Source organism: Pelobates fuscus, chromosome 9 (assembly GCF_036172605.1).
Source record: "Pelobates fuscus isolate aPelFus1 chromosome 9, aPelFus1.pri, whole genome shotgun sequence".
Taxonomy (NCBI): Eukaryota; Metazoa; Chordata; class Amphibia; order Anura; family Pelobatidae; genus Pelobates; species Pelobates fuscus.
This window is the reverse complement of record NC_086325.1, coordinates 44433830-44447694: the sequence shown is the minus strand read 5'-3', so window position 1 is coordinate 44447694 and position 13865 is coordinate 44433830. Positions and strand designations below refer to the sequence as shown.

General features: G+C 38.0%; 13 non-coding genes across 13 annotated transcripts; all 13 read right to left on the bottom strand.

Moving 5' to 3' along the window:
• Window positions 1-414: 414 nt before the first annotated feature.
• Window positions 415-487, bottom strand: TRNAR-UCG (transfer RNA arginine (anticodon UCG)). Its single transcript has one exon. It is a non-coding gene; the product is annotated as a tRNA-Arg (tRNA).
• Window positions 488-2025: 1538 nt separating this feature from the next.
• Window positions 2026-2098, bottom strand: TRNAQ-UUG (transfer RNA glutamine (anticodon UUG)). Its single transcript has one exon. It is a non-coding gene; the product is annotated as a tRNA-Gln (tRNA).
• An 855-nt stretch (window positions 2099-2953) lies between these two features.
• On the bottom strand, window positions 2954-3026 carry TRNAR-UCG (transfer RNA arginine (anticodon UCG)). Its single transcript has one exon. It is a non-coding gene; the product is annotated as a tRNA-Arg (tRNA).
• A 1538-nt stretch (window positions 3027-4564) lies between these two features.
• Window positions 4565-4637, bottom strand: TRNAQ-UUG (transfer RNA glutamine (anticodon UUG)). The gene has a single exon. It is a non-coding gene; the product is annotated as a tRNA-Gln (tRNA).
• A 1783-nt stretch (window positions 4638-6420) lies between these two features.
• Window positions 6421-6493, bottom strand: TRNAR-UCG (transfer RNA arginine (anticodon UCG)). Its single transcript has one exon. It is a non-coding gene; the product is annotated as a tRNA-Arg (tRNA).
• An 855-nt stretch (window positions 6494-7348) lies between these two features.
• TRNAQ-UUG (transfer RNA glutamine (anticodon UUG)) lies at window positions 7349-7421 on the bottom strand. The gene has a single exon. It is a non-coding gene; the product is annotated as a tRNA-Gln (tRNA).
• An 852-nt stretch (window positions 7422-8273) lies between these two features.
• TRNAQ-UUG (transfer RNA glutamine (anticodon UUG)) lies at window positions 8274-8346 on the bottom strand. The gene has a single exon. It is a non-coding gene; the product is annotated as a tRNA-Gln (tRNA).
• Window positions 8347-9201: 855 nt separating this feature from the next.
• Window positions 9202-9274, bottom strand: TRNAR-UCG (transfer RNA arginine (anticodon UCG)). The gene has a single exon. It is a non-coding gene; the product is annotated as a tRNA-Arg (tRNA).
• A 613-nt stretch (window positions 9275-9887) lies between these two features.
• On the bottom strand, window positions 9888-9960 carry TRNAQ-UUG (transfer RNA glutamine (anticodon UUG)). Its single transcript has one exon. It is a non-coding gene; the product is annotated as a tRNA-Gln (tRNA).
• Window positions 9961-10812: 852 nt separating this feature from the next.
• On the bottom strand, window positions 10813-10885 carry TRNAR-UCG (transfer RNA arginine (anticodon UCG)). The gene has a single exon. It is a non-coding gene; the product is annotated as a tRNA-Arg (tRNA).
• Window positions 10886-11740: 855 nt separating this feature from the next.
• TRNAR-UCG (transfer RNA arginine (anticodon UCG)) lies at window positions 11741-11813 on the bottom strand. The gene has a single exon. It is a non-coding gene; the product is annotated as a tRNA-Arg (tRNA).
• A 613-nt stretch (window positions 11814-12426) lies between these two features.
• Window positions 12427-12499, bottom strand: TRNAQ-UUG (transfer RNA glutamine (anticodon UUG)). Its single transcript has one exon. It is a non-coding gene; the product is annotated as a tRNA-Gln (tRNA).
• An 855-nt stretch (window positions 12500-13354) lies between these two features.
• On the bottom strand, window positions 13355-13427 carry TRNAQ-UUG (transfer RNA glutamine (anticodon UUG)). The gene has a single exon. It is a non-coding gene; the product is annotated as a tRNA-Gln (tRNA).
• Between the last annotated feature and the right edge of the window lie 438 nt (window positions 13428-13865).

Below are 13865 nucleotides of genomic sequence, written 5' to 3'. Positions count from 1 at the left end.
TGAAACAATTTGTGAGAGAAAACTGCCTTTTGTTAGAAACACACTTTCAGAGCTCTCTCTTTTTGGCATAAGTGGCAATTCCAATGATTTGCATAAGTTGATGAGAAGGAAATAGCATGATTTCCAAAGAATTTTTCTGTTTTCATTTCTCTAACAATGGCTAAAAGCAGTGTTTCCACCAGGTAACTTCTTCAAATATATCCCTCTGTTTCTGATGACTTTTATTTAAAGCTTTGCTTTAAAAGATTTGAAGGAAACTGTCCTTTATCTTATATTTGTAGTAATTTTCCATCATAGGGTTGTTTGATTTAGTTAAACGCACCATTTTTTATCATTAAAAGTAACAAATAAACTTGCCCCTTTTCAGAAGAACATGACAGGCTTCTGCATTGGTGTTTGAAGCTTCATAAACATCGACCACGAAGGGACTCGAACCCTCAATCTTCTGATTCGAAATCAGACGCCTTATCCATTAGGCCACGCGGTCTCAATTTTGGGTGTGTGTGGCAGCGTATCTGGGAAAAAGAAAAAACATAGCATGACAAATTGCAGAAGCGATTCAACTTGTGAAAAAAATTGGAGAAACCTCCCTTTGTCCGAAAGAGGCACCACTTACTGCACACTCTTTCAAGCAGTGACAGCAATTTTAAAAGATGGATTAAGTAACGATGGAAGAAAGGCAAAGCTTTGCAAAACAACATCTTGATTTTCGATTCCCCAGAAATGAGCAGAGCCGAATTTGTCCGCTCAGTCAAATAGAGGAAATCTACTGTTAGAAGGGAATGCAGATGTTTCAATTCTTCAAACTTGACGACAACAACGTGGAAGGACAAGCCAAAACAGAATCCTCCTCTTCCATGAGGTCACTTGGCAGAAAACATGGACACCTTTAGGAGTTAATGCAGATGCTTCATTTTTTTCAAACTTGTGAAACAATTTGAGAGAGTCCTTTATCTTATATTTGTAGTAATTTTCCATCATAGGGTTGTTTGATTTAGTTAAACGCACCAATTTTTATCATTAAAAGTAACAAATAAACTTGCCCCTTTTCAGAAGAACATGACAGGCTTCTGCATTGGTGTTTGATGCTTCATAAACATCGACCACGAAGGGACTCGAACTCTCAATCTTCTGATTCAAAGTCAGACGCGTTATCCATTAGGCCACGCGGTCTCAATTTTGGGTGTGTGTGGCAGCGTATCTGGGAAAAAGAAAAAACATAGCATGACAAATTGCAGAAGCGATTCAACTTGTGAAAAAAATTGGAGAAACCTGCCTTTGTCCGAAAGAGGCACCACTTACTGCACACTCTTTCAAGCAGTGACAGCAATTTTAAAAGATGGATTAAGTAACGATGGAAGAAAGGCAAAGCTTTGCAAAACAACATCTTGATTTTCGATTCCCCAGAAATGAGCAGAGCCGAATTTGTCCCCTCAGTCAAATAGAGGAAATCTACTGTTAGAAGGGAATGCAGATGTTTCAATTCTTCAAACTTGACAACAACGTGGAAGGACAAGCCAAAACAGAATCCTCCTCTTCCATGAGGTCACTTGGCAGAAAACATGGACACCTTTAGGAGTTAATGCAGATGCTTCATTTTTTTCAAACTTGTGAAACAATTTGAGAGAGAAAACTGCCTTTTGTTAGAAACACACTTTCAGAGCTCTCTCTTTTTGGCATAAGTGGCAATTCCAATGATTTGCATAAGTTGATGAGAAAGAAATAGCATGATTTCCAAAGAATTTTTCTGTTTTCATTTCTCTAACAATGGCTAAAAGCAGTGTTTCCACCAGGTAACTTCTTCCAATATATCCCTCTGTTTCTGATGACTTTTATTTAAAGGTTTGCTTTAAAAGATTTGAAGGAAACTGTCCTTTATCTTATATTTGTAGTAATTTTCCATCATAGGGTTGTTTGATTTAGTTAAACGCACCATTTTTTATCATTAAAAGTAACAAATAAACTTGCCCCTTTTCAGAAGAACATGACAGGCTTCTGCATTGGTGTTTGAAGCTTCATAAACATCGACCACGAAGGGACTCGAACTCTCAATCTTCTGATTCAAAGTCAGACACCTTATCAATTAGGCCACGCGGTCTCAATTTTGGGTGTGTGTGGCAGCGTATCTGGGAAAAAGAAAAAACATAGCATGACAAATTGCAGAAGCGATTCAACTTGTGAAAAAAATTGGAGAAACCTCCCTTTGTCCGAAAGAGGCACCACTTACTGCACACTCTTTCAAGCAGTGACAGCAATTTTAAAAGATGGATTAAGTAACGATGGAAGAAAGGCAAAGCTTTGCAAAACAACATCTTGATTTTCGATTCCCCAGAAATGAGCAGAGCCGAATTTGTCCGCTCAGTCAAATAGAGGAAATCTACTGTTAGAAGGGAATGCAGATGTTTCAATTCTTCAAACTTGACGACAACAACGTGGAAGGACAAGCCAAAACAGAATCCTCCTCTTCCATGAGGTCACTTGGCAGAAAACATGGACACCTTTAGGAGTTAATGCAGATGCTTCATTTTTTTCAAACTTGTGAAACAATTTGTGAGAGAAAACTGCCTTTTGTTAGAAACACACTTTCAGAGCTCTCTCTTTTTGGCATAAGTGGCAATTCCAATGATTTGCATAAGTTGATGAGAAAGAAATAGCATGATTTCCAAAGAATTTTTCTGTTTTCATTTCTCTAACAATGGCTAAAAGCAGTGTTTCCACCAGGTAACTTCTTCCAATATATCCCTCTGTTTCTGATGACTTTTATTTAAAGCTTTGCTTTAAAAGATTTGAAGGAAACTGTCCTTTATCTTATATTTGTAGTAATTTTCCATCATAGGGTTGTTTGATTTAGTTAAACGCACCATTTTTTATCATTAAAAGTAACAAATAAACTTGCCCCTTTTCAGAAGAACATGACAGGCTTCTGCATTGGTGTTTGAAGCTTCATAAACATCGACCACGAAGGGACTCGAACCCTCAATCTTCTGATTCGAAATCAGACGCCTTATCCATTAGGCCACGCGGTCTCAATTTTGGGTGTGTGTGGCAGCGTATCTGGGAAAAAGAAAAAACATAGCATGACAAATTGCAGAAGCGATTCAACTTGTGAAAAAAATTGGAGAAACCTCCCTTTGTCCGAAAGAGGCACCACTTACTGCACACTCTTTCAAGCAGTGACAGCAATTTTAAAAGATGGATTAAGTAACGATGGAAGAAAGGCAAAGCTTTGCAAAACAACATCTTGATTTTCGATTCCCCAGAAATGAGCAGAGCCGAATTTGTCCGCTCAGTCAAATAGAGGAAATCTACTGTTAGAAGGGAATGCAGATGTTTCAATTCTTCAAACTTGACGACAACAACGTGGAAGGACAAGCCAAAACAGAATCCTCCTCTTCCATGAGGTCACTTGGCAGAAAACATGGACACCTTTAGGAGTTAATGCAGATGCTTCATTTTTTTCAAACTTGTGAAACAATTTGAGAGAGTCCTTTATCTTATATTTGTAGTAATTTTCCATCATAGGGTTGTTTGATTTAGTTAAACGCACCAATTTTTATCATTAAAAGTAACAAATAAACTTGCCCCTTTTCAGAAGAACATGACAGGCTTCTGCATTGGTGTTTGATGCTTCATAAACATCGACCACGAAGGGACTCGAACTCTCAATCTTCTGATTCAAAGTCAGACGCGTTATCCATTAGGCCACGCGGTCTCAATTTTGGGTGTGTGTGGCAGCGTATCTGGGAAAAAGAAAAAACATAGCATGACAAATTGCAGAAGCGATTCAACTTGTGAAAAAAATTGGAGAAACCTGCCTTTGTCCGAAAGAGGCACCACTTACTGCACACTCTTTCAAGCAGTGACAGCAATTTTAAAAGATGGATTAAGTAACGATGGAAGAAAGGCAAAGCTTTGCAAAACAACATCTTGATTTTCGATTCCCCAGAAATGAGCAGAGCCGAATTTGTCCCCTCAGTCAAATAGAGGAAATCTACTGTTAGAAGGGAATGCAGATGTTTCAATTCTTCAAACTTGACAACAACGTGGAAGGACAAGCCAAAACAGAATCCTCCTCTTCCATGAGGTCACTTGGCAGAAAACATGGACACCTTTAGGAGTTAATGCAGATGCTTCATTTTTTTCAAACTTGTGAAACAATTTGAGAGAGAAAACTGCCTTTTGTTAGAAACACACTTTCAGAGCTCTCTCTTTTTGGCATAAGTGGCAATTCCAATGATTTGCATAAGTTGATGAGAAAGAAATAGCATGATTTCCAAAGAATTTTTCTGTTTTCATTTCTCTAACAATGGCTAAAAGCAGTGTTTCCACCAGGTAACTTCTTCCAATATATCCCTCTGTTTCTGATGACTTTTATTTAAAGGTTTGCTTTAAAAGATTTGAAGGAAACTGTCCTTTATCTTATATTTGTAGTAATTTTCCATCATAGGGTTGTTTGATTTAGTTAAACGCACCATTTTTTATCATTAAAAGTAACAAATAAACTTGCCCCTTTTCAGAAGAACATGACAGGTTTCTGCATTGGTGTTTGAAGCTTCATAAACATCGACCACGAAGGGACTCGAACTCTCAATCTTCTGATTCAAAGTCAGACACCTTATCAATTAGGCCACGCGGTCTCAATTTTGGGTGTGTGTGGCAGCGTATCTGGGAAAAAGAAAAAACATAGCATGACAAATTGCAGAAGCGATTCAACTTGTGAAAAAAATTGGAGAAACCTCCCTTTGTCCGAAAGAGGCACCACTTACTGCACACTCTTTCAAGCAGTGACAGCAATTTTAAAAGATGGATTAAGTAACGATGGAAGAAAGGCAAAGCTTTGCAAAACAACATCTTGATTTTCGATTCCCCAGAAATGAGCAGAGCCGAATTTGTCCGCTCAGTCAAATAGAGGAAATCTACTGTTAGAAGGGAATGCAGATGTTTCAATTCTTCAAACTTGACGACAACAACGTGGAAGGACAAGCCAAAACAGAATCCTCCTCTTCCATGAGGTCACTTGGCAGAAAACATGGACACCTTTAGGAGTTAATGCAGATGCTTAATTTTTTTCAAACTTGTGAAACAATTTGTGAGAGAAAACTGCCTTTTGTTAGAAACACACTTTCAGAGCTCTCTCTTTTTGGCATAAGTGGCAATTCCAATGATTTGCATAAGTTGATGAGAAAGAAATAGCATGATTTCCAAAGAATTTTTCTGTTTTCATTTCTCTAACAATGGCTAAAAGCAGTGTTTCCACCAGGTAACTTCTTCCAATATATCCCTCTGTTTCTGATGACTTTTATTTAAAGCTTTGCTTTAAAAGATTTGAAGGAAACTGTCCTTTATCTTATATTTGTAGTAATTTTCCATCATAGGGTTGTTTGATTTAGTTAAACGCACCATTTTTTATCATTAAAAGTAACAAATAAACTTGCCCCTTTTCAGAAGAACATGACAGGCTTCTGCATTGGTGTTTGAAGCTTCATAAACATCGACCACGAAGGGACTCGAACTCTCAATCTTCTGATTCAAAGTCAGACACCTTATCAAATAGGCCACGCGGTCTCAATTTTGGGTGTGTGTGGCAGCGTATCTGGGAAAAAGAAAAAACATAGCATGACAAATTGCAGAAGCGATTCAACTTGTGAAAAAAATTGGAGAAACCTCCCTTTGTCCGAAAGAGGCACCACTTACTGCACACTCTTTCAAGCAGTGACAGCAATTTTAAAAGATGGATTAAGTAACGATGGAAGAAAGGCAAAGCTTTGCAAAACAACATCTTGATTTTCGATTCCCCAGAAATGAGCAGAGCCGAATTTGTCCGCTCAGTCAAATAGAGGAAATCTACTGTTAGAAGGGAATGCAGATGTTTCAATTCTTCAAACTTGACGACAACAACATGGAAGGACAAGCCAAAACAGAATCCTCTTCTTCCGTGAGGTCACTTGGCAGAAAACATGGACACCTTTAGGAGTTAATGCAGATGCTTCATTTTTTTCAAACTTGTGAAACAATTTGAGAGAGAAAACTGCCTTTTGTTAGAAACACACTTTCAGAGCTCTCTCTTTTTGGGATAAGTGGCAATTCCAATGATTTGCATAAGTTGATGAGAAAGAAATAGCATGATTTCCAAAGAATTTTTCTGTTTTCATTTCTCTAACAATGGCTAAAAGCAGTGTTTCCACCAGGTAACTTCTTCCAATATATCCCTCTGTTTCTGATGACTTTTATTTAAAGGTTTGCTTTAAAAGATTTGAAGGAAACTGTCCTTTATCTTATATTTGTAGTAATTTTCCATCATAGGGTTGTTTGATTTAGTTAAACGCACCAATTTTTATCATTAAAAGTAACAAAGAAACTTGCCCCTTTACAGAAGAACATGACAGGCTTCTGCATTGGTGTTTGAAGCTTCATAAACATCGACCACGAAGGGACTCGAACCCTCAATCTTCTGATTCGAAGTCAGACGCCTTATCCATTAGGCCACGCGGTCTCAATTTTGGGTGTGTGTGGCAGCGTATCTGGGAAACAGAAAAAACAAAGCATGACAAATTGCAGAAGCGATTCAACTTGTGAAAAAAATTGGAGAAACCTCCCTTTGTCCGAAAGAGGCACCACTTACTGCACACTCTTTCAAGCAGTGACAGCAATTTTAAAAGATGGATTAAGTAACGATGGAAGAAAGGCAAAGCTTTGCAAAACAACATCTTGATTTTCGATTCCCCAGAAATGAGCAGAGCCGAATTTGTCCGCTCAGTCAACTAGATGAAATCTACTGTTAGAAGGGAATGCAGATGTTTCAATTCTTCAAACTTGACGACAACAACGTGGAAGGACAAGCCAAAACAGAATCCTCCTCTTCCATGAGGTCACTTGGCAGAAAACATGGACACCTTTAGGAGTTAATGCAGATGCTTCATTTTTTTCAAACTTGTGAAACAATTTGAGAGAGAAAACTGCCTTTTGTTAGAAACACACTTTCAGAGCTCTCTCTTTTTGGCATAAGTGGCAATTCCAATGATTTACATAAGTTGATGAGAAAGAAATAGCATGATTTCCAAAGAATTTTTCTGTTTTCATTTCTCTAACAATGGCTAAAAGCAGTGTTTCCACCAGGTAACTTCTTCCAATATATCCCTCTGTTTCTGATGACTTTTATTTAAAGGTTTGCTTTAAAAGATTTGAAGGAAACTGTCCTTTATCTTATATTTGTAGTAATTTTCCATCATAGGGTTGTTTGATTTAGTTAAACGCACCAATTTTTATCATTAAAAGTAACAAATAAACTTGCCCCTTTTCAGAAGAACATGACAGGCTTCTGCATTGGTGTTTGAAGCTTCATAAACATCGACCACGAAGGGACTCGAACTCTCAATCTTCTGATTCAAAGTCAGACGCCTTATCCATTAGGCCACGCAGTCTCAATTTTGAATGTGTGTGGCAGCGTATCTGGGAAAAAGAAAAAACATAGCATGACAAATTGCAGAAGCGATTCAACTTGTGAAAAAAATTGGAGAAACCTCCCTTTGTCCGAAAGAGGCACCACTTACTGCACACTCTTTCAAGCAGTGACAGCAATTTTAAAAGATGGATTAAGTAACGATGGAAGAAAGGCAAAGCTTTGCAAAACATCTTGATTTTCGATTCCCCAGAAATGAGCAGAGCCGAATTTGTCCGCTCAGTCAAATAGAGGAAATCTACTGTTAGAAGGGAATGCAGATGTTTCAATTCTTCAAACTTGACGACAACAACGTGGAAGGACAAGCCAAAACAGAATCCTCCTCTTCCATGAGGTCACTTGGCAGAAAACATAGACACCTTTAGGAGTTAATGCAGATGCTTCATTTTTTTCAAACTTGTGAAACAATTTGAGAGAGAAAACTGCCTTTTGTTAGAAACACACTTTCAGAGCTCTCTCTTTTTGGCATAAGTGGCAATTCCAATGATTTGCATAAGTTGATGAGAAAGAAATAGCATGATTTCCAAAGAATTTTTCTGTTTTCATTTCTCTAACAATGGCTAAAAGCAGTGTTTCCACCAGGTAACTTCTTCCAATATATCCCTCTGTTTCTGATGACTTTTATTTAAAGGTTTGCTTTAAAAGATTTGAAGGAAACTGTCCTTTATCTTATATTTGTAGTAATTTTCCATCATAGGGTTGTTTGATTTAGTTAAACGCACCATTTTTTATCATTAAAAGTAACAAATAAACTTGCCCCTTTTCAGAAGAACATGACAGGCTTCTGCATTGGTGTTTGAAGCTTCATAAAGATCGACCACGAAGGGACTCGAACTCTCAATCTTCTGATTCAAAGTCAGACACCTTATCAATTAGGCCACGCGGTCTCAATTTTGGGTGTGTGTGGCAGCGTATCTGGGAAAAAGAAAAAACATAGCATGACAAATTGCAGAAGCGATTCAACTTGTGAAAAAAATTGGAGAAACCTCCCTTTGTCCGAAAGAGGCACCACTTACTGCACACTCTTTCAAGCAGTGACAGCAATTTTAAAAGATGGATTAAGTAACGATGGAAGAAAGGCAAAGCTTTGCAAAACAACATCTTGATTTTCGATTCCCCAGAAATGAGCAGAGCCGAATTTGTCCGCTCAGTCAAATAGAGGAAATCTACTGTTAGAAGGGAATGCAGATGTTTCAATTCTTCAAACTTGACGACAACAACGTGGAAGGACAAGCCAAAACAGAATCCTCCTCTTCCATGAGGTCACTTGGCAGAAAACATGGACACCTTTAGGAGTTAATGCAGATGCTTCATTTTTTTCAAACTTGTGAAACAATTTGTGAGAGAAAACTGCCTTTTGTTAGAAACACACTTTCAGAGCTCTCTCTTTTTGGCATAAGTGGCAATTCCAATGATTTGCATAAGTTGATGAGAAGGAAATAGCATGATTTCCAAAGAATTTTTCTGTTTTCATTTCTCTAACAATGGCTAAAAGCAGTGTTTCCACCAGGTAACTTCTTCAAATATATCCCTCTGTTTCTGATGACTTTTATTTAAAGCTTTGCTTTAAAAGATTTGAAGGAAACTGTCCTTTATCTTATATTTGTAGTAATTTTCCATCATAGGGTTGTTTGATTTAGTTAAACGCACCATTTTTTATCATTAAAAGTAACAAATAAACTTGCCCCTTTTCAGAAGAACATGACAGGCTTCTGCATTGGTGTTTGAAGCTTCATAAACATCGACCACGAAGGGACTCGAACCCTCAATCTTCTGATTCGAAATCAGACGCCTTATCCATTAGGCCACGCGGTCTCAATTTTGGGTGTGTGTGGCAGCGTATCTGGGAAAAAGAAAAAACATAGCATGACAAATTGCAGAAGCGATTCAACTTGTGAAAAAAATTGGAGAAACCTCCCTTTGTCCGAAAGAGGCACCACTTACTGCACACTCTTTCAAGCAGTGACAGCAATTTTAAAAGATGGATTAAGTAACGATGGAAGAAAGGCAAAGCTTTGCAAAACAACATCTTGATTTTCGATTCCCCAGAAATGAGCAGAGCCGAATTTGTCCGCTCAGTCAAATAGAGGAAATCTACTGTTAGAAGGGAATGCAGATGTTTCAATTCTTCAAACTTGACGACAACAACGTGGAAGGACAAGCCAAAACAGAATCCTCCTCTTCCATGAGGTCACTTGGCAGAAAACATGGACACCTTTAGGAGTTAATGCAGATGCTTCATTTTTTTCAAACTTGTGAAACAATTTGAGAGAGTCCTTTATCTTATATTTGTAGTAATTTTCCATCATAGGGTTGTTTGATTTAGTTAAACGCACCAATTTTTATCATTAAAAGTAACAAATAAACTTGCCCCTTTTCAGAAGAACATGACAGGCTTCTGCATTGGTGTTTGATGCTTCATAAACATCGACCACGAAGGGACTCGAACTCTCAATCTTCTGATTCAAAGTCAGACGCCTTATCCATTAGGCCACGCGGTCTCAATTTTGGGTGTGTGTGGCAGCGTATCTGGGAAAAAGAAAAAACATAGCATGACAAATTGCAGAAGCGATTCAACTTGTGAAAAAAATTGGAGAAACCTGCCTTTGTCCGAAAGAGGCACCACTTACTGCACACTCTTTCAAGCAGTGACAGCAATTTTAAAAGATGGATTAAGTAACGATGGAAGAAAGGCAAAGCTTTGCAAAACAACATCTTGATTTTCGATTCCCCAGAAATGAGCAGAGCCGAATTTGTCCCCTCAGTCAAATAGAGGAAATCTACTGTTAGAAGGGAATGCAGATGTTTCAATTCTTCAAACTTGACAACAACGTGGAAGGACAAGCCAAAACAGAATCCTCCTCTTCCATGAGGTCACTTGGCAGAAAACATGGACACCTTTAGGAGTTAATGCAGATGCTTCATTTTTTTCAAACTTGTGAAACAATTTGAGAGAGAAAACTGCCTTTTGTTAGAAACACACTTTCAGAGCTCTCTCTTTTTGGCATAAGTGGCAATTCCAATGATTTGCATAAGTTGATGAGAAAGAAATAGCATGATTTCCAAAGAATTTTTCTGTTTTCATTTCTCTAACAATGGCTAAAAGCAGTGTTTCCACCAGGTAACTTCTTCCAATATATCCCTCTGTTTCTGATGACTTTTATTTAAAGCTTTGCTTTAAAAGATTTGAAGGAAACTGTCCTTTATCTTATATTTGTAGTAATTTTCCATCATAGGGTTGTTTGATTTAGTTAAACGCACCATTTTTTATCATTAAAAGTAACAAATAAACTTGCCCCTTTTCAGAAGAACATGACAGGCTTCTGCATTGGTGTTTGAAGCTTCATAAACATCGACCACGAAGGGACTCGAACCCTCAATCTTCTGATTCGAAATCAGACGCCTTATCCATTAGGCCACGCGGTCTCAATTTTGGGTGTGTGTGGCAGCGTATCTGGGAAAAAGAAAAAACATAGCATGACAAATTGCAGAAGCGATTCAACTTGTGAAAAAAATTGGAGAAACCTCCCTTTGTCCGAAAGAGGCACCACTTACTGCACACTCTTTCAAGCAGTGACAGCAATTTTAAAAGATGGATTAAGTAACGATGGAAGAAAGGCAAAGCTTTGCAAAACAACATCTTGATTTTCGATTCCCCAGAAATGAGCAGAGCCGAATTTGTCCGCTCAGTCAAATAGAGGAAATCTACTGTTAGAAGGGAATGCAGATGTTTCAATTCTTCAAACTTGACGACAACAACGTGGAAGGACAAGCCAAAACAGAATCCTCCTCTTCCATGAGGTCACTTGGCAGAAAACATGGACACCTTTAGGAGTTAATGCAGATGCTTCATTTTTTTCAAACTTGTGAAACAATTTGTGAGAGAAAACTGCCTTTTGTTAGAAACACACTTTCAGAGCTCTCTCTTTTTGGCATAAGTGGCAATTCCAATGATTTGCATAAGTTGATGAGAAGGAAATAGCATGATTTCCAAAGAATTTTTCTGTTTTCATTTCTCTAACAATGGCTAAAAGCAGTGTTTCCACCAGGTAACTTCTTCAAATATATCCCTCTGTTTCTGATGACTTTTATTTAAAGCTTTGCTTTAAAAGATTTGAAGGAAACTGTCCTTTATCTTATATTTGTAGTAATTTTCCATCATAGGGTTGTTTGATTTAGTTAAACGCACCATTTTTTATCATTAAAAGTAACAAATAAACTTGCCCCTTTTCAGAAGAACATGACAGGCTTCTGCATTGGTGTTTGAAGCTTCATAAACATCGACCACGAAGGGACTCGAACCCTCAATCTTCTGATTCGAAATCAGACGCCTTATCCATTAGGCCACGCGGTCTCAATTTTGGGTGTGTGTGGCAGCGTATCTGGGAAAAAGAAAAAACATAGCATGACAAATTGCAGAAGCGATTCAACTTGTGAAAAAAATTGGAGAAACCTCCCTTTGTCCGAAAGAGGCACCACTTACTGCACACTCTTTCAAGCAGTGACAGCAATTTTAAAAGATGGATTAAGTAACGATGGAAGAAAGGCAAAGCTTTGCAAAACAACATCTTGATTTTCGATTCCCCAGAAATGAGCAGAGCCGAATTTGTCCGCTCAGTCAAATAGAGGAAATCTACTGTTAGAAGGGAATGCAGATGTTTCAATTCTTCAAACTTGACGACAACAACGTGGAAGGACAAGCCAAAACAGAATCCTCCTCTTCCATGAGGTCACTTGGCAGAAAACATGGACACCTTTAGGAGTTAATGCAGATGCTTCATTTTTTTCAAACTTGTGAAACAATTTGAGAGAGTCCTTTATCTTATATTTGTAGTAATTTTCCATCATAGGGTTGTTTGATTTAGTTAAACGCACCAATTTTTATCATTAAAAGTAACAAATAAACTTGCCCCTTTTCAGAAGAACATGACAGGCTTCTGCATTGGTGTTTGATGCTTCATAAACATCGACCACGAAGGGACTCGAACTCTCAATCTTCTGATTCAAAGTCAGACGCCTTATCCATTAGGCCACGCGGTCTCAATTTTGGGTGTGTGTGGCAGCGTATCTGGGAAAAAGAAAAAACATAGCATGACAAATTGCAGAAGCGATTCAACTTGTGAAAAAAATTGGAGAAACCTGCCTTTGTCCGAAAGAGGCACCACTTACTGCACACTCTTTCAAGCAGTGACAGCAATTTTAAAAGATGGATTAAGTAACGATGGAAGAAAGGCAAAGCTTTGCAAAACAACATCTTGATTTTCGATTCCCCAGAAATGAGCAGAGCCGAATTTGTCCCCTCAGTCAAATAGAGGAAATCTACTGTTAGAAGGGAATGCAGATGTTTCAATTCTTCAAACTTGACGACAACAACGTGGAAGGACAAGCCAAAACAGAATCCTCCTCTTCCATGAGGTCACTTGGCAGAAAACATGGACACCTTTAGGAGTTAATGCAGATGCTTCATTTTTTTCAAACTTGTGAAACAATTTGTGAGAGAAAACTGCCTTTTGTTAGAAACACACTTTCAGAGCTCTCTCTTTTTGGCATAAGTGGCAATTCCAATGATTTTCATAAGTTGATGAGAAAGAAATAGCATGATTTCCAAAGAATTTTTCTGTTTTCATTTCTCTAACAATGGCTAAAAGCAGTGTTTCCACCAGGTAACTTCTTCCAATATATCCCTCTGTTTCTGATGACTTTTATTTAAAGGTTTGCTTTAAAAGATTTGAAGGAAACTGTCCTTTATCTTATATTTGTAGTAATTTTCCATCATAGGGTTGTTTGATTTAGTTAAACGCACCATTTTTTATCATTAAAAGTAACAAATAAACTTGCCCCTTTTCAGAAGAACATGACAGGCTTCTGCATTGGTGTTTGAAGCTTCATAAACATCGACCACGAAGGGACTCGAACTCTCAATCTTCTGATTCAAAGTCAGACACCTTATCAATTAGGCCACGCGGTCTCAATTTTGGGTGTGTGTGGCAGCGTATCTGGGAAAAAGAAAAAACATAGCATGACAAATTGCAGAAGCGATTCAACTTGTGAAAAAAATTGGAGAAACCTCCCTTTGTCCGAAAGAGGCACCACTTACTGCACACTCTTTCAAGCAGTGACAGCAATTTTAAAAGATGGATTAAGTAACGATGGAAGAAAGGCAAAGCTTTGCAAAACAACATCTTGATTTTCGATTCCCCAGAAATGAGCAGAGCCGAATTTGTCCGCTCAGTCAAATAGAGGAAATCTACTGTTAGAAGGGAATGCAGATGTTTCAATTCTTCAAACTTGACGACAACAACGTGGAAGGACAAGCCAAAACAGAATCCTCCTCTCCATGAGGTCACTTGGCAGAAAACATGGACACCTTTAGGAGTTAATGCAGATGCTTCATTTTTTTCAAACT